Raw genomic sequence first — 24,098 nt, 5'->3', positions numbered from 1 at the left:
GCAGATTTTCCACCTAGTCATCTCTGGGATTCAAACCAGCGACCTTTCGGGTTACTGATCCAACGCTCTTAAGCGCTAGGCTACCTGCCTCAGGAAACAGCTATAGTTACAGTATGGAGTGGAGAGATGGAGGAGAGGACAGAAGGTGAGATGGAGAGAAGGGGGATATGGAGGAGGGATGGGTATAGCCTACCGAGAAAAAGAAATGTACGGAAAGGTGCAAGTCTGTCTCAAAAACACTTAGGTGTGTGTGTGTGTGTTTGTGTGTGTGTGTGTGTGTGTGTGTGTGTGTGTGTGTGTGTGTGTGTGTGTGTGTGTGTGTGTGTGTGTGTGTGTGTGTGTGTGTGTGTGTGTGTGTGTTGGTCTCTCCTGAACCCCAAAACGTTCTTCCTTCATTCCTCTTTCTCTTTTTTTTCAGAGGGGCCCACTTCCTGTTAGAGAGGCAGAAACAAAACTATAGAACGAAGCTGGCACGTCGACAGACGACAACATCTGGTACTGCTTGAGAGAGAGAGAGAGAGAGAGAGGAGAGAGAGAGAGAGAGAGAGAGAGAGAGAGAGAGGAGAGAGAGAGAGAGAGAGAGAGAGGAGAGAGAGGAGAGAGAGAGAGAGAGAGAGAGAGAGAGAGAGAGAGAGAGAGAGAGAGAGAGAGAGAGAGAGAGAGAGAGAGAGAGGAGAGAGAGAGAGAGAGAGAGAGAGAGAGAGAGAGAGAGAGAGAGAGAGAGAGAGAGAGAGAGAGTGAGAGAGAGAGAGAGAGAGAGAGAGAGAGAGAGAGAAGGAGAGAGAGGAGAGAGAGAGAGAGAGAGAGAGAGAGAGAGAGAGAGAGAGAGAGAGAATTCCAATGGAGAAAAGAAATAGAGGAGAGATTGAAGAGGGAGGACAGACAGAGGAGTGGAGGTGAGTTTTGACAGAGATGAGTGGGAGATAGGTATCTAGAGAAAGAGGGAGAGAGAAGGGGAGAGAAACTGTAGACCACTCCAAAGTTGATTCCCAAGGGTCCCATCAACCCATATATGGCGCCTCAGTCCCTCCCTCTCTCCCTTTTTTCGTTATGCCTTCCCTAAGTGCACTGGCAGATCCCCAGTGCTGAAAGTGAATGTGCCACGTCGAGGCTGGATACTCCGCTCGCTCGGACGCAGCCCCTCGGAACCCCGACACACACACACAAGGACCTGACACACACTGGGCCGAGACGCGACCAGAACAAGACCCAGACCCATAGAAGAGGACAGCCAGTGTGTGTGCACATGTGTGCGTGTGACCCCTTACCCGTCACTCAGGACGAGAAAGGAGAGGAGACAATGAGAATCTTTTACCTAGTTAGTCAACCAAAACTTTGGACGGGTGAAAAACGAGAAAAAAGAAAGGAATGAGAGAAGAAGGAAGATAAAACGTAGAGAGCAGAGGAGACATCTTTCTACTCCTGCACCTCCTTCAAAACTTTGCACAGATGAAAAAGGAAAGAGAAAGGAAGGGAGAGAAATAAAGGAGCGAGCGAGAATCCTGTTCCGTCATCCCAGTGTTCAGACTACCTGTTCAGGGTCTTACTGGTGTACAGTAGTCTGCACATTGGTTAGACTGGGCAAGGAATGGCTTCCATCACTCTCTCTCAAACACACACACACACACACACACACACACACACACCAACACCAACACCAACACACACCAACACACACCAACACACACACACACACACACACACACACACACACACACACACACACACACACACACACGCATGAGCACATTCACACTGGGGACTAGATGTATGAGTTTGTCTTTGCTGGTTTGTCTTTCGCTGTCTGCTACTACGTTGTTCTTTGTGTGTTATGAAAGCCTAGAAGCCTGCTATATTTGTCAGTGGTCAGTACGATAGTTCATTGTGTTTGTGTGTGTGTGTGTGTGTGTGTGTGTGTGTGTGTGTGTGTGTGTGTGTGTGTGTGTGTGTGTGTGTGTGTGTGTGTGTGTGTGTGTGTGTGTGTGTGTGTGTGTGTGTGTCAGGCTGCTCATGGTGGATCGTACATCAGAGCTGCTCTATCTGAAACTGAGCCTCTGCAGACTCATTGTGTGATATAGCAAGCAGGCCCAACACAGACACCTTACTGTGTATGGTTGCTGTATGGGAATGTGTGTGGATAGTGTAGGGTGAGTGTATGGGTGTTGTATGGGAATGTGTGTGTGTGTGTGTGTGTGTGTGTGTGTGTGTGTGTGTGTGTGTGTGTATATATAGTGTCTAGGGAGTGTGTATGTGTGTGTATTTGGTGTATATAGTGTCTAGGGGGAGTTTGTGTGTTGTATGGGAGTGTGTGTATAGTAGTGATGGGGGGAAAATCCATAGTTACATATCGCAATGTATTTGTTTACGATATTATATTGATATTTTGACTCCAAATATCAATGCTTTTACTAGGTAGCGTTAGCTAATGCTATTCGGCTGTACCTGAGCCAAAACTCTGGTATTGTTTATCCTATAGCTTGTTCTCCATCTTCTTTATAAATACTGGGCCAACATGTTTTCAGCTCTTTTATTTCCACGAGAGATCAAAACTTTGTTTTCTCATGCTCTCTCTCGTCTCTCTGCAGCAGACATGGTGAGCAATATGTTTGGAACATCAGATTGCAATAAAATAGAGAATCGTGGCAATTCATATCCTATCGGCCCCTAAGTATCGTGTTAATATTGAATGGTGCGGTCCCTTGCAATTCCCAGCCCTAGTGTATAGGGTGAGTGTATGGGCGTAGGTCATCTGTTTTTCCTCAGGCTGCACATCGGGCCTCAGGCAGAGAGGGAGGGAGGAATGTACGTCTGGTTAGTGTTTTATAGAAAGATTACACACTGTGTAGTGTGTGGAGATGAGTGTGTATCCATTATGTCTAGATGAAATGTATGGAGAGTAGAGTCTATACTTATTTTCTTGGTGTGTAGATTAGTAACCATTGTGTAGATTTAGAGAGCGTGAGCAGCAAATATGGGAGGGAGTTTGTGTGAGTGGGTACAGTTTGTGTATTTGTGTCTTTGTGTCTTTATGTGAGGAAAATAAGTAAGTGTGACCATACTGTGGGGAGACATGATTGAATGAGATGGAGAAAAAGCAAGAGATCACAAGAGAGAGCGTGAGAGAGAGAGAGAAAGAAAGAGAGTCTAAAGTCTGGTGGTTTGGCTAGGTGATCAGTATTTGTGGAAGCGGGAGATGAGGGAGGAGATTGAGTTGTGAGTGGGAGTCTGACGGGGAGAAGGGGGAGATGGAAGGGGGGAGAACAGGGAGGAGGGGGAGGTGCAGAAGCGGCCATGTGGGATTTCTCTGGATAGATGTTGGAAGCTAAGCGGGTGTTTGGACTAAACCTTGAGTTCTCCAGCCAGGAATGTGTACAGGCCCAGAGAGACTGCCAACCAGAGAGAGAGAGAGAGAGAGGGGGGGGGGGAAGGAAGAAGTGAGAGAAGGAAAGGGAAAAAGAGGGAATAGGAGGGATAAAGCAGGAAAAGGTAGGGAAAGAGAACGACAGAGGGAGGGAATTAGAGAAGGAAGAAAGAGAGGGAAAAGGGTGGGAGGGGAATGGGGGAAGAGAACTAGAAAACTTTGTGGAGAAAGTGGATAGAAACAGAGAAGGCTTTGCGAGAGAGAAGCTTGGCCTGGGTCTAACTCTGAGAGGAGTGTGTTTGTGGCCTACAGTGTTGTTGGGGCAGCATGGTGGCATAGCTGTGATAGTAAGGATTATTTACTACAGTAGACCCCCCCCCCCACTGAGACAAACACACACACAGGGGCATGGAGAGAGTGCAGGGCTCCTACTGAACTAACAGTAGGGGAGAGTGGGGTAAGTTGAGCAGTTGTTTCGCATTCAGCATCACTCCGCCAAGGGAAAAGTAGTATTCTTTCTAACAAAGATATCTACAAACTATATATTTCAGGATGTTTTGTATCCCTGGAAAATCAGAATTCATGTGAACATTACAGTTTTTAAAAAATAGCTTATCCAAAAAAGTGGTCTCTTGGCACAACTTACCACGGGTATTCCAAACACAAATCAACACAATCACAATTGATTTTTTTGTATTTTAAGCATTTTAAGCATATTTTAAGATAGGCTTAACACCTAACAAACACTTTGTACTTTTTTGAAACATTTTTAACATAGGCCAGGCCCTGTTGTTACCTCATATCCCAGCGATAATGCCTTGCATTACACCTGGGAAGGAAACTCTTCAATTTTCTCAACTTACCTCAAGTCAAACATTGACTATATTAGCCCACACAGCGACAAGATGCACTGTTATGCTAAGTTTAAGACCTCATATTGAAGTTTATAGAGACCACAACTGATGTATAGAACAATCTTGATAGCATTTGGTTTAGATACAAGCGTCATGAAACCTCTAACACAATAAATTCGTTTGACTTGGTGAAAATCCGCTTTTTTGGACCTAACTTGCTGTGATAGCCCATCCCAACACTTTTTCCATGTGGTTTCTTCCTTCACAGCCTCCATGAAATGATGACCACTTCTTAAATATTTGGTCAAATGATTCATTTTGTGTATGTTTTCCTAGAAACAAAGGTTGCTCAATTTACCTCTTTGGCTCAACTAACCCCACTCTCCCCTAGTCTGAAAAGGAAAAAAGGTTGACCTCTTTGGCTCAACTAACCCCACTCTCCCCTAGTCTGAAAAGGAAAAAAGGTTGACCTCTTTGGCTCAACTAACCCCACTCTCCCCTAGTCTGAAAAGGAAAAAAGGTTGACCTCTTTGGCTCAACTAACCCCACTCTCCCCTAGTCTGAAAAGGAAAAAAGGTTAACATCTTCTGTCAGTCTACCCTGTTTCCATTTTGGAAAAGAAAGAGTTATGATTACTATTTCACCAGAGATTATCACACTTTTCCCAGCATACCTGTAACTACACTGAGGTATAATCTGTGTAGTAAAGTCAAATATTGTAGTGGGTAATATTGTCAAAGAGAAGGTATAGCAGAGCATAGCAGAGCAGAGCAGAAAAGAGGGGTTCTGTTAACCTGGTACTAGAACCTCCTGTACCAGCCAGGATACTAGTAGCTCTCCTTTCAGTAGTGCTGTCAGAGACACCGCTGCTAGAAGAGACTATGTTACTGAGATAATAGTTGGTTTCATACCCATGCGAGGGGACTGGGATTGGAGATAAGTGAATTATTAAGGAGGGGTGTGTGTATGTGTGTGTGTGTGTGTGTGTGTGTGTGTGTGTGTGTGTGTGTGTGTGTGTGTGTGTGTGTGTGTGTGTGTGTGTGTGTGTGTGTGTGTGTGTGTGTTGGTTTGGCTCCAGCTGTGTCAGAGTGAACTGCTCCAAATGCCTCAACTCCCAGAGGAGGAAGAGGGGAAGCAGGGGGAACAGTGGATGGAGAGAGGGAGGGAGGTTTGGTAGGGAAGAAGGGGAGGGGGAGCAGTGGATGGAGAGAGGGAGGGAGGTATGGTAGGGAAGAGGGGGAACAGTGGATGGAGAGAGGGAGGGAGGTATGGTAGGGAAGAGGGGGAGGGGGAGCAGTGGATGGAGAGAGGGAGGGAGGTATGGTAGGGAAGAGGGGGAGGGGGAGCAGGGGGAACAGTGGATGGAGAGAGGGAGGGAGGTATGGTAGGGAAGAGGGGGAGGGGGTGCAGGGGGGAACAGTGGATGGAGAGAGGGAGGGAAGAGGGGGAGGGGGAGCAGGGGGAACAGTGGATGGAGAGAGGGAGTGAGGTATGGTAGGGAAGAGGGGGAGCAGTGGATAGAGAGAGGGAGGGAGGTATGGTAGGGAAGAGGGGGGCTTAGTTGAAGTAGTATTGGGCCAGCTCTGTACTTACATATGTGCATTTGAGTTAGCTAATTTACAGCCCATCCCAAGACACACTGACACACACACACACACAGTCCGTGGACATCATGAGCGAGCAGTGCTGTGCTAGGCTGAGAGAGAGTTGTGTTGTGTCTGCCTGTCTACACTTGCTGTGCAGACCTTCCTATCCTGTACAGCAGGCACAGACAGGCAGACAGATGGCAGCCGCCCCGACCAACCACATCGCACCTACAGCCTGACGGACAGCTCTCACAGCCAATCCCAGCCAGTACGCCCCAGACTTCCTGCTTGATGATTATGATGATGATGATGATGATGAATGTAACCCTAGCTGCCCATGTAGTTTCTAAATGTATCCCATTCTCCCTTCCCTTACTGCATAAGACAGTAGTATTTGAAGGTCTTTTGTACCTAACAGAAATGTGATTGTAATAAAGAGGTGTGTTGTTCTGCGGTACTCAGGTGTGTATTTTTTCCAGCCTCTACTAGTGAGCCTCAGTAGTAAAGCTTTAGCAGCTCCAGTAGTCTCATCATCAGACCAGATCAGTGACTCTGTGCTCACCTTATCATCCTTAAACCAGGACAGGCTCTCAGCGGGCAGGACAAACCAGTACTCCTTGGCCCCACCCTTGATGATACTGATGCTGTTGATGGTAAGCCAGCCCTTACGGATGACCTGTAGAGAGGGGTCAGAGGTCAGGGGCATGGAGAGGGACTGAGAGAGGTTAAGGTGGGAGGGGTTGAAGGGATAGTTCCCTCAGATTACTAAGTTACATCATCTCATGGATACAAAAACAGTAGGCTATGAACCCCTAATGTCAGCTAGCTACAATCTGGGTTTGTATGTCTACTTAGCTATAGCCTAGCATTAGCATCGTTAAAGCTAAAACAATGGGAGTGGTTAGAGTGATGTTAGCGTGCTGTAAATAGAGAAGCAAACATGTGGTCTGGGTCGACTATCCCTGTAATGCTCTGCTCGGCAGGCTGGCTCTAAGCTGGGGGGTTTAGAGATCGAGAGAGGCAGGTGCAAGTTCTGTGGAGCTGGAGAAAGAGAGAGCTGGTGTGATGTATCTTACACATGGGTCACAGTGTGGGAGAGAGCAGAGATACTGCATGCTACATGCATGGGGATTGAGTGAGATACAGTAATGCACAGAGATATCAGCTGTTGAGACAACAAGGAACAGTTAGAAAAGTGAAATGTTCCCTCACCTAGCCAGTCATTACATCACTAGTGGTCATTTCTGACAATGCCTTTAACATATTTCTCCAAACCAACACAAAACGACACACAAAGAGCATGACAGGGAAAAAACACTAGAAATTCTAAAGAAGACACGGTATGGTAAAATACTACCAATAAATACAGAAAAACACAGCTGTTGAAGAACTGTGGGAGAGAGAAACTGTGAGCTCTGTGATAAGACTGGGTGAGAGAGCAATGAGGAGGACAGGAATACAAGAGGAAAGAAAAGAGCTGACAGCTAAAAAGAGACAGATTTGGACAGAGGATGAAAGAGTGAGGAGGAAGTGAGAGAAGGGGGGATGGGGTGGCTGAAGATGGGTTATGGAGAGGTGGAGGGAGAGAAAGTGAGGAGATATGGAAGGATGAGATGGCAGAGAGAGGAGAGATGACCCACATCCTGCTTCACACACTGGAGACACACCAGGGCGGTGACACATGCGCACACACACACCTTCATTTCTCCCTTGTGTAGCAGACCAGGGTCTGTGCTTGTGTTTAGTGAGTGACCAGACAGCTGGGCTTGGATCTGAGCCAAGTTTACAACTCAGCGCCATTTTGTGCTGCTTACACGCATGCACGCACACACACACACACACACACGCACACACACACACACACACACACACACACACACACACACACACACACACACACACACACACACACACACACACACACACACACACACACACGCAAAGGGAGTAGAGTGCAGCCAAAGGGAGTAGGGGCAAAGAGTGCAGCCTATGGAAAGGCGGTGGAAAAGAGAGCCGTGGGGCTGTGGGTTTAAAGAGGATGGTGAACAGGACACGACCAGGGAGAGGTACAAACAGTGTCCCTGTAGGAGTAGTGAGGGCTTAGCCTTACAGAGACTGGACTACTCATACTATTAGACTGGAGGGAGGAGGTTACACACCCTGGAACAGGAGACAGGGGAGAGAAGAAACAACTGTGAGGTTAGGATGGAGCTGACACATCGTCACTGTTTCCAGGCAGTTTCACCTGCTCCTTCTACATACAGTAAACGTCCACGTCAGCTGCCATTCCAGTCCAGTTGTAAACATTTGTTATGTTCTCATAACGCACATTCTAGGATTAGAGAGTAAAACCCAAGCCATTCATCACCTAAAGATAAGGTCACTGAGCTGTGTGAAACTCACCTGGTTTCCTGTAGCGCTCTTCTTATTGGTCTGAACACTGGGACACACACACACACACACACACACACACACACACACACACACACACACACACACACACACACACACACACATAGTCACTCTCACAGCTGACCATTTTTCTCCATTTAATCATCATGTCCAACACACATATGATGACCAGAAGACATAGCCAGTGAGAACTAACCAGGGAGAACTCACCAATGAGGTCCTCATGGTTAGTGTTGATGTAGGCCGACTGTACATCGATTAGCAGCAGGACCTGTACAGAGAATACACACAGTCACAATATTCTACCTATCTATAGGTGTGGGTGTGACCTGGCCTTTAGCTCAACTCTCTCTGTACCGGATGTGTGTGGTCACAATTCTCTCCGTCTCCTCTCCTAGTCTGGGAAAGGAACATATGAGCTGTGGTGTAAAGTACTTTTTTTATTTTTTTTACGACTTATTTTAACCTATCTGTACTTTACTTTTTATATTTTTGATTACTTTTACTTCACTATATTCCTGAATAAAATAATGTACATTTTACTCCATACATTCTCCCTAAGACCCAAAAGTACTTGTTACATTTTTTATGCTTAGCAGGATAGGAGAATTGTCCAATTCATGCACTTATCAAGAGAACATCTCTGGACATCCCTACTGCCTCTGATCTGGCAGACCCACTAAACACAAATGAAGCATTTGTAAATTATGTAAAATAAATAAATGGTTTGCTTAATATGAGGAATTTTAAATGAATTGTACTTTTACTTTTGATTCTTAAGCATATTTTAGCAATTACATTTACTTAGGTTGGAGTCATTAAAACTTGTTTTTCAACCACTCCACAAATGTATTAAGTATAGTTTTGGCAAGTCGCTTAGGACATCTACTTTGTGCATGACACAATAAATTTTTCCAACAATTGTTTACAGACATATTATTTCACTTATCTGTATCACAATTCCAGTAGGTCAGAAGTTTACATACACTAAGTTGACTGTGCCTTTAAACAGCTTGGAAAATTCCAGAAAATGATGTAATGGCTTTAGAAGCTTCTGATAGGCTAATTGACATCATTTGTCAAGGTATTGGAGTGGCCATCACAAGGCCCTGACCTCAATCCTGTAGAACATTTGTGGGCAGAACTGAAAAAGCGTGTGAGAGCAAGGAGGCCTACAAACCTGACTCAGTTAGACCAGCTCTGTCAGGAGGAATGGGCTAAAATTCATCCAACTTATTGTGGGAAGCTTGTGGAAGGCTACCCGAAATGTTTGACCCAAGTTAAACAATTTAAATGCAATGCTACCAAATACTAATTGAGTGTATGTAAACTTCTGACCCACTGGGAATGTGATGAAAGAAATAATTAAATCTACTATTATTCTGACATTTCACATTCGTAAAATAAAGTGGTGATCCTAACTGACCTAAGACGGTATTTTTACTTGGATTAAATGTCAGGAATTGTCAAAAACTGAGTTTAAATGTATTTGGCGTGTATATAAACTTCCGACTTCAACTGTAAGTATATTTCAAATCAAATACTTTTAAGACTTTTACTCGAGTAGTATTTTACTCGGTGACTTTCACTTTTACTTGTGTTCTTTTCTATTAAGGAATCTTTAATTTTACTCAAGTATGACTATTGGGTACTTTTTCCGCCACTGATGATGAGTTACTGACTTACATGTACACAAGCACGCACACAGACACATACACAGCACTGGGTACCTTGGTGGTGCATCGGCGCACAGTGGTGATCATCTCCTGGATGACCATGTCCACACATTTAATACAGGGATCGTTCAGCTTGACTATCTGTCTCTTCACTATGGCCTCAAACGCCTGGTCTGGGGTAAACAAACCTGTCCTAGAGACACAAATAGAGAGAGAAAGTGAGAGAGAGATAGCGTTAGAGAGAGGGGGGGGGCAGAGAGCAAGAGAAATGGGAGTGGTGACAGGTCAAATAGACAGAGAACCATGACTAAATAAGCACATACAGGTAACCCTTCTGACACAAACTCGCCTGATGCCATGGATGTTCTTGATGACATAGCTGATCTCCCGTCGCAACTCCCTCTCATCAAATTCCATCTAAGGACACACACACACACACACAGTAAGAGGAGAGGACACACACACACTGAGGAAAAGAGTGGAGACTCACACAGAGAATCCAAGCCTAACCTTGACCAGTTCGAAGAGGAAGAGTTTGTGGAAGATGCGGTTGATCTTGGCTCCTCCAGACTGTTCTATAGGTGTCCACCTGGTCTCCTAAGCCCTTAATACGCTTCTCAAAGTCTGCTGAAAACTGCTGCATCAGCCTGTATACACACACAGCTAACTTGGTCTTGCATGCATTGTTTTCTAGTGTGTGTGTGTGTGTGTGTGTGTGTGTGTGTGTGTGTGTGTGTGTGTGTGTGTGTGTGTGTGTGTGTGTGTGTGTGTGTGTGTGTGTGTGTGTGTGTGTGTGTGTGTGTGTGTGTGTGTGTGTGTGTGTGTGTGTGTGTGTGTGTGTGTGAACTGACAGTGGCAGGGACTTGGTCTTGCGTGCGGGGTCGTCAGCTCTGTAGTGTGTGAACTCCTTAGCCTCTTCATCCAGTGGTTGGAGCCGGCTCTGGAGACGACGGCAGAACTCTGTCAGACTGTCTCGGATGTGGTTGGTCAGTTGCTGCACACACACCCAGAAAGAAACATCTCATTTGATCTCTGGCTAGTTTCAAAAGATATCCACATGGTGTGTGTGGGTGTGTGTTTGTGTACCTGGTTGAGGACTCTCTTTAGAGGTGCGGTACCCATGCTGTCAACCATGTGTCTGTATGCAGGGTGAGACAGGAATAACTTCCTCTCTCCAGCCAGAGCTGCCTTAATGTCCTTCCTCCCATCAATGTCCTTCTGACTACGATTCACCACCCCAATGTAACCTGGAGAGGAGAGAAGATGAGAGGAGCGGATGAGTAAAAATGTGTGTAAGCTGTGTCTCCATGAGTTACAATCCAATACATCTCTGTAGGACAGCATTCAGATTCAGAAGGTCCTCTGATTTCAGCAGGCCAGCAGATGTTTCATTCAGGCAGCTCAAATCTAATCTCTCTACTGTCACAGCAGCACTAACAGTAGGCTCCATGTGTAATGCATTACCTCTGAAGGAACAAGCATGAAGGACCTGGCACAGCTTTACCCAGCCTAGACCCAGACCCGGGCACACATACACACACTATCCCAGGGCAGGCTGGCACTGATTGTAATACTGTAACACAACCCCATGAGCTCAGCATGGCAGTAGGATATCAAGCCTCCATTTCAACACTTACCTCAGCACAGCCTGGTCACTGGTGATGTTATGGGAACAGTATGGGAACATTAAGGGGATGTTATGGGAACAGTATGGGGACGTTATGACAACATAATGGAGATGTTATGGGAATGTTACAGTGATGTTATGGAACCATCATGGGGACGTTGTGGGGATTGTTACGAAACCAATAACTAGCCTACTGATTTTGATGCACTTGTTATGTCTAGGGGTCTTAGGCCGAGCTACATGGTCTGTCACCTGATTTGATGTGTGCATAAATGTGAGAAATAAGCATATGCGACCAGCTGTTGAATGTACATGTACCCAGGAGACCTTAGGTCCCGGGCCCGCTCAGTAATGATTCCCATAATCAGCCAGTCCAAGAAGATTAGTATTCATACGTTCATGGAGACAAAATAAATATTTCCAAAAAACAATCTACAGAAAAACACGCCCAACTAAAGAGGTTAACTAACACAAAGAAACAAACAAATTCCGGCTGAGAGGCTTCTGCCCTCCTCTCTCACACTGAGTCACAATCCTCTACATCGCTTGCGCCTGAGGAATTATCAAGGCTTCCTGGCAGAGCACAATCACCTGACCTGGTTGGTGCTGCCACCTGGGGATGGAGTGTGGAAGTGTAGTGTATTGTAGCGTGCATGCTTCTTACACTAACCTACCTAACCCAGAGTTGGGCCAATGCGGTTTATGTCTGAACGCTCCGAGTGCCACTTTCTCCTCCATAACCGTTGCTAAGTGATAATTGGTGCTTCTGTGTTGTGCTGTTGCTTTCTGCTGGTTTTTAAAACCTATGAAGGTGTCCAGTGAAAGCAGAGATGCAATTTGTTGATACCACAACACAGCACAGAATTGGATACAAGTTATCCCGAATGCTAAGGAATAAATAGTCTGTTCATTTCGCTGCTCTGTTCTGCTTGTTTACAGCAGGTCATTTCATAGGGAGTTGTTGGAGGCGCTCTTGTATTGTTACATCACCAACATTTTGAGAATAAACGTGCTAACATGGCGGCCGTTCTAAAACCTGGCCCAACTCCCTTAATAGCTGGCTCTGACCTAACTTATTCCATATCAGGGATTTTATGGGAACATTATGAGAACGTTATGGGAACATTATGAGAATGTCATGGGTACATTATCTCCACACACACACACACACACACACACACACACACACACACACACACACACACACACACACACACACACACACACACACACACACACACACACACACACACACACACACACACACACACACACGTAGTGGCAGTAGCCTGTTCTCGAGTATGTGCCGGGCATCTGTTCCCTCGTCCATCAGATCTAACTTAGTGATTCCCGCTATGGTCCGCTGGCCTGGTGGAAACTATGACAAAGAAAGGAAGATAGTATCTCTCATCATGTAGTCAACTGATATTCCAATGTAGTGATTATTTGGACCATTTGGCAATGTTCTGGAGAGACGTTATGTCCCTGTTTTGTCTCACCCTGAGGGCCGACGTCCTTGGCCAGTTTGAGCGCCTCAGAGTTGGCCAGGTCCATGTTAGCTGGAGTCACAGCCAGGAGCAGGTAGTTGTCTTTACATATAAACTGCATGATCATGTCCCTCTCCTGCAGGAACAAATACAATACAACTTGATTTATAAAGGAAGGATTGTAATATTATAATAAATGTTTGATGTGTCTGACCTGGTACTCTATATCAGTAGGCTGGTCTCCTACAGGTACCTTGGTAATGCCAGGTAGATCTACCAGGGGCAGGGTCAACACTATCAAAGGACAGGCAGATTTACAACGTTTTCACTTGCTGTTTTTCATGCATTTAAGCATCTGGTTTGGGATGAGCTATAGGGTGTGTCACCTTCTGGGGAGCGTGTAAGAGTAGTACACTGTGGTGTGTGTGTTGTGTATCGTGAGGAGAATAGACTCGTAGGTTGATGGGGACAGGAGAGACACTCTTATTGGTTCCAGTGAGTCTCACGGTCTCTGCTTCGATCTGCTGATAAACCTCCTAAAAGTCTGAAAACATCTTTCCCTTACAGTGGAGGAACTCAACATACTCTACAGAGAGAGAGAACGAGAGAGAGAGAGAGATAGAGAGGGAGAGAGAGAAGACGCAGTGGGTCAATGCCCATTTCCCGCAGACATCAAATACAGTATACACATCATCTTCAGAAACATACATCAGGCAGACCTCTAGTCTAGTTTGTATATATGATATAATTTATGTTCCTCATATATGTTCCCCATATCACTGCTTTCTTCACAGATAACAAACCCTGGAGCTGAGGGGAACATACTGGTACTGTGTGTCTCCTATTGTTGTGTATATTTAACAGCATTCCAACGTTGTCCCTGCAGACAGACAGACTCTGCCCCCTGGTGGGGAGAGTCACACCTACACTAAGGCAGTATATTGGGATGTACAGCTTCAAATACTTTGTAGACTATCAACAGTAGCCTATTGCAAATTTGCTATTTTGTTCACTATTGAAAGTTTAGTTTGGAAATCACTTTTCCTATAATAAATTAGCTCTGAGAGTAGATCACTCATATACTGCTCAGTAAATTGTAAATTGTGACTCGCGGGAAGCGTGGTGGTGAATGAACGGCAAATCATATTGCTCAAATATGGAGTTTTCCACTGGTAACTCAACAATAAAAACAAATAAAAACATTTTATTTGTCACATGCGCCAAATACAACAGGTGTACACTTTACCTACGAGCTCTTTCCCAACAATTTGCAAAAAATAAATAAGAAAATAGTAACAATAAAATAACAATAACAAGACAATATACATGGAAGCAGTTGAGTTAATTGAGGTAATATGTACATGCAGGTAGGGGTAAAAGTGACTATACAGTTATCAATGGTGGTGATTTTAATACTATAACAGAAGCAGAGGATAGGGAGGCAAGAACAGCTTTTAAATTAACTGCCGAAGGGACAACATAGCAAAATGTTCTTGAAGATTTCCAATTGAAAGATTCCTTCAGAGAACTCTTACCAAACCGCTTTGGATAAATGTGGGCTGACCAAAGCACTAAAAACAGATCATGTTGGAGTCAAATAAGAAATAGAATTACCAGGGGAAAAACTAAAAACCCACTGGAAATTGAACAATCATTGTCTGGAAAGCAATGAACTTTGTAATGAACTGAAAGAAGAAACATTGTGAGAAGATTATGGGGTCGTTATGGGGATTTTGCTGCACTTATTATGTTTAGGGGTCTTAGGCCGAGCTACATGGTCTGTAACCTGATTTGATGTGTGCATAAAATGTGAGAAATATGCGTATGCGACCAGGGATTGAATGTACTGTACATACCCAGGAGACAGCCACCTTACCTCAGATCCAGGGCCCCAACACTTGATTCAATTGTGAACAACGTTTACAGTGGAATTATAATATACAGGAACCTCGCTATATCAGAATGTTAACGACTCGTAAAAAGACTATGGGCAAACTACCTGTCAGAACAATTAGGAGACAAGGCGTGGTTAATCAAAGTGCGAAGGCTCCCGGTGAGAGCAGTAGTCCAATGGAGCAGTTATGTTAAAACAAAAAATGCCCAATGCCATCATGTACTGATGATGAAACACTTATTGTTAGAATGTAGCAGAACAAAGAAAATCTGGGAACTTATGCAAGATATTGGACTCACCACTCAAGTCAAACCTAATGCCATCTTGTATGGGAAAATCTATGGAACATGGAAAGAAATCTATAAAGTCCTTTTTCGCCTCATCACATGTATATTGAATGCACAAATATGGAAAACCTGGTGCCGAATGACAATTGAAAATATCTCGATTCCCAGCTAAACAGTCTTTAAACAAATTAGAATGGTACTGATCGAAACAAAACGGGTATGGGGTGAACAATGGAAAATTCTTGACATTTGATTTGATTTGATTTTACACATTAAAAAAAGTTTTAAAATGTTCTCGATTGTAATGTAAATCTGATGTAAAGTACAATGCATGATTGTAAACTGGTTAGTTTCCTTACTCAAAGAAAAAAAAAAGAAAAAAAGAAAGAAAGACAGATATATACACATAGATACAGTTGAAGTCGGAAGATTACATACACCTTAGCCAAATACATTTAAACTCAGTTTTTTCATAATTCCTGACATTTAATCAGAGTAAGAATTCCCTGTCGTAGGTCAGTTGAGATCACCACTTTATTTTAAGAATGTGAAATGTCAGAATAATAGTAGAGAGCTTTTATTTCTTCATCACATTCCCAGTGGGTCAGAAGTTTACATACACTCAATTAGTATTTGGTAGCATTGCCTTTAAATTGTTTAACTTGGGTCAAACGTTTCGGGTAGCCTTCCATAAGCTTCCCACAATAAGTTGGGTGAATTTTGGCCCATTCCTCCTGACAGAGCTGGTGTAAGTGAGTCAGGTTTGTAGGCCTCCTTGCTCACACACGCTTTTTCAGTTCTGCCCACAGATTTTCTATAGGATTAAGGTCAGGGCTATGTGATGGCCACTCCAATACCTTGACTTTGTTGTCCATAAGCCATTTTGCCACAACATTGGAAGTATGCTTGGGGTCATAGTCCATTTGGAAAACCCATTTGTGACCAATATTTAACTTCCTGACTGATGTCTTGAGATGTTGCTTCAATATATCCACATAATTGTTCATCTCATGATGCCATCTATTTTGTGAAGTGCACCAGTCCCTCCTGCAACAATGCACCCCCAAAACATGATGCTGCCACCCCCGTGCTTCAAGGTTGGGATGGTGTTCTTCGGCTTGCAAATCTCCCGCTTTTTCCTCCAAACATAACGATGGTCATTATGGCCAAACAGTTCTATTTTTGTTTCACCAGACCAGAGGACATTTCTCCAAAAATAACAATCTTAGTTGCAAACCATAGTCTGCTTTTTGATGGCGGTTTTGGAGCTGTGGCTTCTTCCTTGCTGAGCAGCCTTTCAGGTTCTGTCGATATAGGACTCGTTTTACTGTGGATATAGATATTTTATGTACCTGTTTCCTCCAGCATCTTCACAAGGTCTTTTGCTGTTGTTCTGGGATTGATTTGCACTTTCCGCACCAAAGTACGTTATTCTCTAGGAGACAGAACGCGTCTCCTTCCTGAGCAGTATGACGGCTGCCTGGTCCCATGGTGTTTATACTTGCGTACGATTGTTTGTACAGATGAACGTGGTACCTTCAGGTGTTTGGAAATTGCTCCCAAGGATGAACCAGACTTGTGGAGGTCTACAACTTATTTTCTGAGGTCTTGGCTGACTTCTTTTGATTTTCCCATGATGTCAAGCAAAGAGGCACTGAGTTTGAAGGTAGGCCTTGAAATACATCCGTACCACAGCATTCTACAGCGATACGCCATCCCATCTGGTTTGCGCTTAGTGGGACTATCATTTGTTTTTCAACAGGACAATGACCCAAAACACCTCAGGCAGTGTAAGGGCTATTTGACCAAGAAGGAGAGTGATGGAGGGCTGCATCAGATGACCTGGCCTCCACAATCACCCGACCTCAACCCAATTGAGATGGTTTGGGACGAGTTGGACCGCAGCAGCCAAAAAGTGCTCAGCATATGTGGAAACTCCTTCAAGACTTTTGGAAAGCATTCTAGGTGAAGCTGGTTGAGAGAATGCAAAGAGTGTGCAAAGCTGTCAAGGCAAAGGGTGGCTACTTTGAAGAATCTAAAATCAAAAATATATTTTGATTTGTTTGACACTTTATTGGTTACTACATGATTCCATATGTGTTATTTCATAGTTTTGATATCTTCACTATTATTCTACAAAGTAGACAACAGTAAAAATAAAGAGAAACCCTTGAATGAGTAAGTGTGTCCAAACTTTTGACTGGTACTGTATATATATATATATATATATATATATATATATACACAGTGCATTCGGAAAGTATGCAGACCCCTTCCCCTTTTACACATTTTGTTACGTTACAGCATTATTCTTAAATGTATTACATCATTTTTACACAATACCCTATAATGACAAAAAAATGTTTTAAATGTTTTCAAATGTAGAAAAAACACCTTACCTTATTTACATAAGTATTCAGACCCTTTGCTACGAGACTGGAAATTGAGCTCAGGTGCATCCTGTTGCCATCTATCATCCTTGAGATGTTTCTACAACTTCATTGGAGTCCACCTCTGGTAAATTCAATTGATTGGGCATGATTTGGAAAAGCACACACCTGTCTATATAAGGTCCCACAGTTGACAATGAATGTCAGAGCAAAAACCAAGCCAAGAGGTTGAAAGAATTGTCCCTAGAGCTCCGAGACAGGATTGTGTCGAGGCACAGATTTAGGGAACGGTACCAAAAAAATTCTGCATCATTGGCCTTGGTCAGGGAGGTGACCAAGAACCTGATGTTCATTCTGAAAGAGCTCCAGAGTTCCTCTGTGGAGATGGGAGAACATTCCAGATGGAACTTTCCAATCAGGCCTTTATGGTAGAGTGGTCAGACGGAAGCCACTCTTCAGTAAAAGGCACATGACAGCCTGCATGGAGTTTGACAAAGGGCACCTAAAGACTCTCAGACCATGAGAAAGAAATTTCCCGGAAGATAGAACTCGCCTGCAGGAAGGAAGGACTGACACTCAGGGCTGGAGAAACAGCTGGATTCAGGCATCAGACATGAAGCCAGTGATCGCATCCCAAATGGCACCCTATTCCCTATTTAGTACAATACTTTTGACCAGGGCTCCTGGTTAATAAGCAACCAAGTGCTGCTCACTGTCACACAGCCATCATCACTACTGTCACAAAGCCATTTCAGGTATCCATACTTCAGTCTTCCATACCAACCATACTAAGAGAGCGAGAGAAAGAGAGCGAAAAAGTGTGTCTCATAGTCTCCTCTCTCACATCTGCACATTTGCTCTGAAAACACTGGTTACGCATCATGCCTATTGTCACATAACTGAACTCATTATTGGTGGGTGACTGACTACTACCGAGAAAGCTCTGATTCACAAACACAGCTACATTGGCACAGGGTTTAGTAAATAATCCATGCCAGCCCTCACTGAATAGGAGAGGCTGTCTGTCTGCCATGTGCATTCATTTGGAGAGTTCAACTGTTGGGAGCCATGAATCACTCAATTCAATTCAATTCAATTCAAGGGGCTTTATTGGCAAGGGAGTAGATAATATACAAAAGTGAAATAAACAATAAAAATGAACAGTAAACATTAAACTCACAAAAGTTTTTAAAAAATAAAGAAACTACAAATGCCGTATTATGTATATACACAGTGTTGTAACTATGTGCAAATGGTTAGAGTACAAAACGGAAAATAAGTAAACATAAATATGGGTTGTATTTACAATGGTGTTTGTTCTTCACCGGTTGCCCTTTTCTTGTGGCAACAGGTCACAGATCTTGCTGCTGTGTTCGCACAGTGTGGTATTTCACCCAGTAGATATGGGAGTTTATCAAAATCGTGTTTGTTTTTGAATTCTTTGTGGATCTGTGTAATCTGAGGGAAATATGTGTCTCTAATATGGTCATACATTTGGCAGGAGGTTAGGAAGTGCAGCTCAGTTTCCACCTCATTTTGTGGGCAGTGTGCACATAGCCTGTCTTCTCTTGAGAGCCAGGTCTGCCTACGGTGGCCTTTCTCAATAGCAAGGCTATGCTCACTGAATCTGTACATAGTCAAAGCTTTTTACTCTTAGAAAGAATGGTACTATCTACTTAAAAGGGTTCTCCGGCTGTCCCCATAGGAGATCCCTTTTTGGTTCAAGGTAGTACCCCTTTTGGTTCCAAGTAGAGCCTTATTGGGTTCCATGTACAACCTTTTCCCCAAAGGGTTATACCTGGAACCAAAAATGGTTATCCTATGGGGAAAGTAGAAGGACACTTTTGGAACCTTTTTCTCTAAGAGTGTATGTGAGTCCAATAAGAATGTAATGAATGACTGTAACTGTCTTGAACAACAATGGGTCCTGGAGAGGACTAGCCTACCTTCATCAGGGTAGAAGGTACCTCAACTTTATTTTCATTTGGTAACATTGCATAATTAAAAAAGGATTATAAACGAACTTTGGGAAAAGTTATATTCCTAATGAACATTCTGTAAAAGTACATCTGATGTCAAATAGGGACTATTAATTAGAGAGCCCTTTAGCTAGCTAGGTTGGACATAAAAACAATGTATCAAATATCAATCAATTAGAGCGAAGTGCTATCCCGACACGTACCACGATATGTTTGGAGTTTGCGCAATTTAATACAAAAGAATAGACGCGTGTTTAACTATATAAAAAGTGCATTTGTTTGTTTGATTTCGAGGTTTGACACGTAACAAGTGAAATCGCTCCCAAATTAAATGTTTAACGGTTACTGAGGTTTATATCTTATTACACAACATGGGGAATGTGTTAATTTGAATTTAATGCTCGTTATATTATTTCAACGTGGAACATAATTGCCTCATTCATGTCACGACTGTGTTCCGAAGTTGAAGGGTTTATTGATGTCCTTGCCACTCTGCAAGTCACCTTTGAGTTTCGTTAACAACACGTGACAACGGAGGGCCCGCCGAACGAGTTATGTGAGGGACTGTGTCAACCCCCACAGTGCCTCAGGGCAGAGAGTCTGATTGGCTGTATGGCTCAGCTGAGGGTCGTGGCCAACTAGCAGCTAGCGCTAACTTCAGTTGACTGGTTGTCATGGCGATGCATAGGTACCAGGAGTATACAGACATGTAGTCTGTCCAATCAGAGCTTTCTCCCATGGGGATGGAACTTGCCCCCCTGGGATGCCAGCCAATCAGCAGGTAGGGAATTTGTGATTATTCAATTTTTTTTATCTTTATTTATTTCTCTATTGTCTCCCCCTTATTCCTTCAACTGTTTTCCCCGTTTCTCCATCCCTGGCCCCGTCCCTCTCCCTGTATGTGTTCCGTTCCTGTCGATGGGAGGTGAGCTAGGTTGGAGGGAGGTAGTGAGTCGTGGTAACAGTGTTCTGAGTGGTCAGTACTCTGTAGAGGACGTGAGAGGAGAGGTTGGTCATCTCTACTGCAGACTAGTGTTCCTGTTTAATAAAGGACTGGTCCAGTCAGAGAGCTGCCTCACTGACCCCACAACCACAGGTACTAACTCACTCACTCACTCACTCACTCACTCACTCACTCACTCACTCACTCACTCACTCACACACACACACACACACACACACACACACACACACACACACACACACACACACACACACACACACACACACACACACACACACACACACACACACACACGTGTTTTGATTACTTAATGCCTGAGTTCGGTGGCTAATAGTCTTTTTACATTGACCAGCAGCCTCCACTCAGAAGAAGAGCAGAAGGAAAGCCCTCTGCCCCTCCCCCTGTGCCCACACAGACACCAGGTGGCACCCTGGCAGTGGATAAGGGCTTGGTCTGTTGTGCCCACCACAGGGTCATGGTGGCTGGCCTTGCCATGCTAGGGGTGGGCTCCAACCACAACAAAGGTAGATGTGTCTGCAAGTCAATCACTTCGTGCCTATCCACACACACCTGCCAAACACCAGTCTGTGTTTGACACTTTTTCTCAAATGTACTTTTATTTGCCTGCAGGAATTTGTCACTTGACACTTCAGGTCTGATGAATCAGCAAAATGTATTTTGTCTGTCATCTCCTCGAACCTCCACCTCTGTCTGTCCCACCTTCCCTCTCTAGACGTCCTAGTGTCAGTGCTCCTGGTGGGTCTGGGTGGAGGAGGGCTGGAGCTGGACCTGAAGGTGCTGGACCTGAAGGTTGCATGAGGAGAGGAGGATGAGAAGGAGGAGAAGAGAGGAAGACCTTGTGAACAAGTATCATGATCTCATACTTTACTGTATAGAAAATAGAAGCATGTACAGATGTAGTTTATGCTAACACTATCAATCAAGTAAAGAATGTTTTATTCTCAAACTTCTCTCTGGTGTTTATTGATGATGAACCCTGCAGTGTTTTTCTTAGGATTACAGTTGCTTTTGAAATTATTTTATTTTCTATCAGACTTTAACTATCTCAAATATGTTGCACAGATGCCCCCCCCCCCCCCCCCCCCTTCTGATTTTAGACTGCAGTCCCTCACACACTCTCTGAAGAGTGCAGCAGTGTTATTTACAGTAGATTAATCTTGCAGCATGTTCACAGTATCTCTGCGAGTTGGGTGCATTGAAGGGTGTGATTTATAACCCTAGATTTGAGGCGGGAATATTTTCTGTCTGTCAAGCCAAACTAATATTATAATTAGCTATCTGTTCCTTTGGAGTAGATGGGCGTGCAAACTGTCTTTGGAAACTCCTGCGCAGATTTTTGCGTATTTACACAGAGAGAAAAACATTTAACCTTCATTTAAGGTTAGTGTTAGGCATACGGTTAGTAGTGTGATTAAGGTTAGGTTTAAAATCAGATTTTATGAAGATAAATTGTAGAAATGGGCGGGATTTATGACTGTGACGACCCGTTAACGTTAGCTGCCTGTCAGATGAATCGAACCGTTATCGAATTGTTGCTTATCGAATTGTTGCTTGATTCGAACCAGAACTAAAGTCCACCGGAGGAAATGTTATCTTCACGATTATCTCTTTGACTTTTAGGGACTGACTTTTCGAACAATAGGCTATATATAAACACGGTGTAACTTGCTGGACGGACGTTTGGGTCAGGCATGGGCGCGCGGTGACTGGACCAGTGTTAGTTGCCAACTAATTGGACTGGAGTCACTACTTGACAGTAGGTTAAGTAATCAGCAAGACAAGGCAAAAATGACAACTAGCAAAACAAATAAAAACATCAATAATTGATAGGTATACAAACGTTATATTTGTGTTTTAGTGGCATGCCGACCGGGCAGTTGGCTAACATTAATAAACATCACTCAGCACTTGCTTCTACACCTGCATTGCTTGCTGTTTGGGGTTTTAGGCTGGGTTTCTGTACAGCACTTTTAGATATCAGCTGATATAAGAAGGGCTATATAAATACATTTGATTTGATTTGATTTGAAGTAGCTCTTAAATTTAGCTCAGCTCCTTGCACTTTTTGTTGTCGGCTAACGTTAGCTATCAATCTTGAAACTATAACATTAAAATGTTTCTCTTTGACTGTCTTCATCTTTTCTCAGCTTTACTGAACCATAGTGTTTGGATGGTGTGTGCAGGTGGCTGAAAGTTGGATGGACAGCTCCGTCACCATGGGCAACCAGGGGATGGAGGAGCTCACGCTTCGAACACACCGACTGTGTTTTTGCGTTTTGATACACCAGAAGTACATTCATTTCCAATGGAACGCTGCGTTTGCCTTGCAGCATTGCGTTGCAGAGGCAGACTTGACAGAAAGTAGCAACATGTGAATGTAGAATTTTTGTTGCACACATATCCAGAAAAAAAGTGGGATTACATAATAAAAACAGTTTGATTGCATAATTATTTATTATTTTAAAACATTTATTTGCCAAGTATATTATTTATTTGATGACATCCACAAATTAAGAGCCTATAATATAATTTCCCTCCAAAATGCAGTTTTGGAGCGAAATGCAATAATAAAGTCAAGATAGCAGAGTAGGCTCTTTCAACAATGAGACCAACGTTGAGGAAGGTGGTCTTGATCGCGCTGTTGGGCCAGGACCAGCCCCGCGAAAGTGCAGGTCTGTGTGGGTCCAGAGATGGTTAAAGTCCCGAAAGCAGGCAGGGGAGTTCCACCGTCTCATTCAAGAGCTTTGACTGTTTGGAGAGGAATTCCGAAGTTACTTCCGTCTGGGCCGAAGCCAGTTCGATTACCTGCTCCAGATGGTTGGAGCCAGGATCGCCCAGATGGATACCAACTACCGGGAGTCCATCGCCTGGTGATTTGTCTCCGGTAAGCTACATTCTAATACATTTTTAAAGCCTTTGATACCATAATTCACAGGTGTCAAACTCATTCCACGGGGGGCCGAGTGTCTGCGGGTTTTCGCTCCTCCCTTGTACTTGATTGATGAATTAACATCACTAATTAGTTAGTAACTCCCCACACCTGGTTGTCTAGGGCTTTATTGAAAGGAAAAACCAAAAACCTGCAGACACTAGGCCCTCCGTGGAATGAGTTTGACACCCCTGCCCTACACCATTGATCCTTTTCACTCCCTCAGTTTTGGGACACGTGCATGGCGGAGGCGCGCGTCAATGCGCAAATTGAGTGCTGAGGGGCAAGTGGGTGATTTCGGATTCAGACTTAGACTGTAGCCAAATAGTAATATCCATATATTTAGAGATTTTCACACTGGTGTGACATGTGTGATAAGTCCAATGTCTCCTATGAAAATGGCAAAGTGATTGGCACGGGCATCTTGGCTCTAGTGGGCAGTCCTGTATGGTAAGAGGGTAGCGGGGGTCACCCGGTGGGGGCATGGCAGAGGGTCGACAATGGGGTAGAGGTGGAGTCTGTGCTCATATTCAGCCTCTGTCTCAGCATGGCGTACGCCTGGTACTCTCTCACCACAGACAGCCACCGCAGGAAGCCTTACAGGGAGCCATCCTCCCCTTGGCACATCTCC

At 44.0% G+C, this 24,098-nt stretch overlaps 1 long non-coding RNA gene and 1 pseudogene across 1 annotated transcript; one reads left to right on the top strand and one right to left on the bottom strand.

Annotated features, from left to right (window-relative positions):
* The window catches only part of LOC129854854 (dynamin-2-like), a 32,967-nt pseudogene extending 14,761 nt beyond the window's left edge, over positions 1 to 18,206 (bottom strand).
* Positions 18,207 to 20,115: 1,909 nt separating this feature from the next.
* On the top strand, positions 20,116 to 21,429 carry LOC129855345 (uncharacterized). The gene is made up of 3 exons (XR_008759500.1): positions 20,116 to 20,649; positions 20,870 to 21,041; positions 21,251 to 21,429. It is a non-coding gene; the product is annotated as an uncharacterized LOC129855345 (long non-coding RNA).
* Positions 21,430 to 24,098: the final 2,669 nt, after the last annotated feature.

The sequence above is a fragment of the Salvelinus fontinalis genome, chromosome 5 (genome assembly GCF_029448725.1).
Source record: "Salvelinus fontinalis isolate EN_2023a chromosome 5, ASM2944872v1, whole genome shotgun sequence".
In the NCBI taxonomy this organism is placed as follows: Eukaryota; Metazoa; Chordata; class Actinopteri; order Salmoniformes; family Salmonidae; genus Salvelinus; species Salvelinus fontinalis.
Note: the sequence above shows the minus strand (reverse complement) of the source record. Positions and strands in the feature narration are given on the sequence as shown.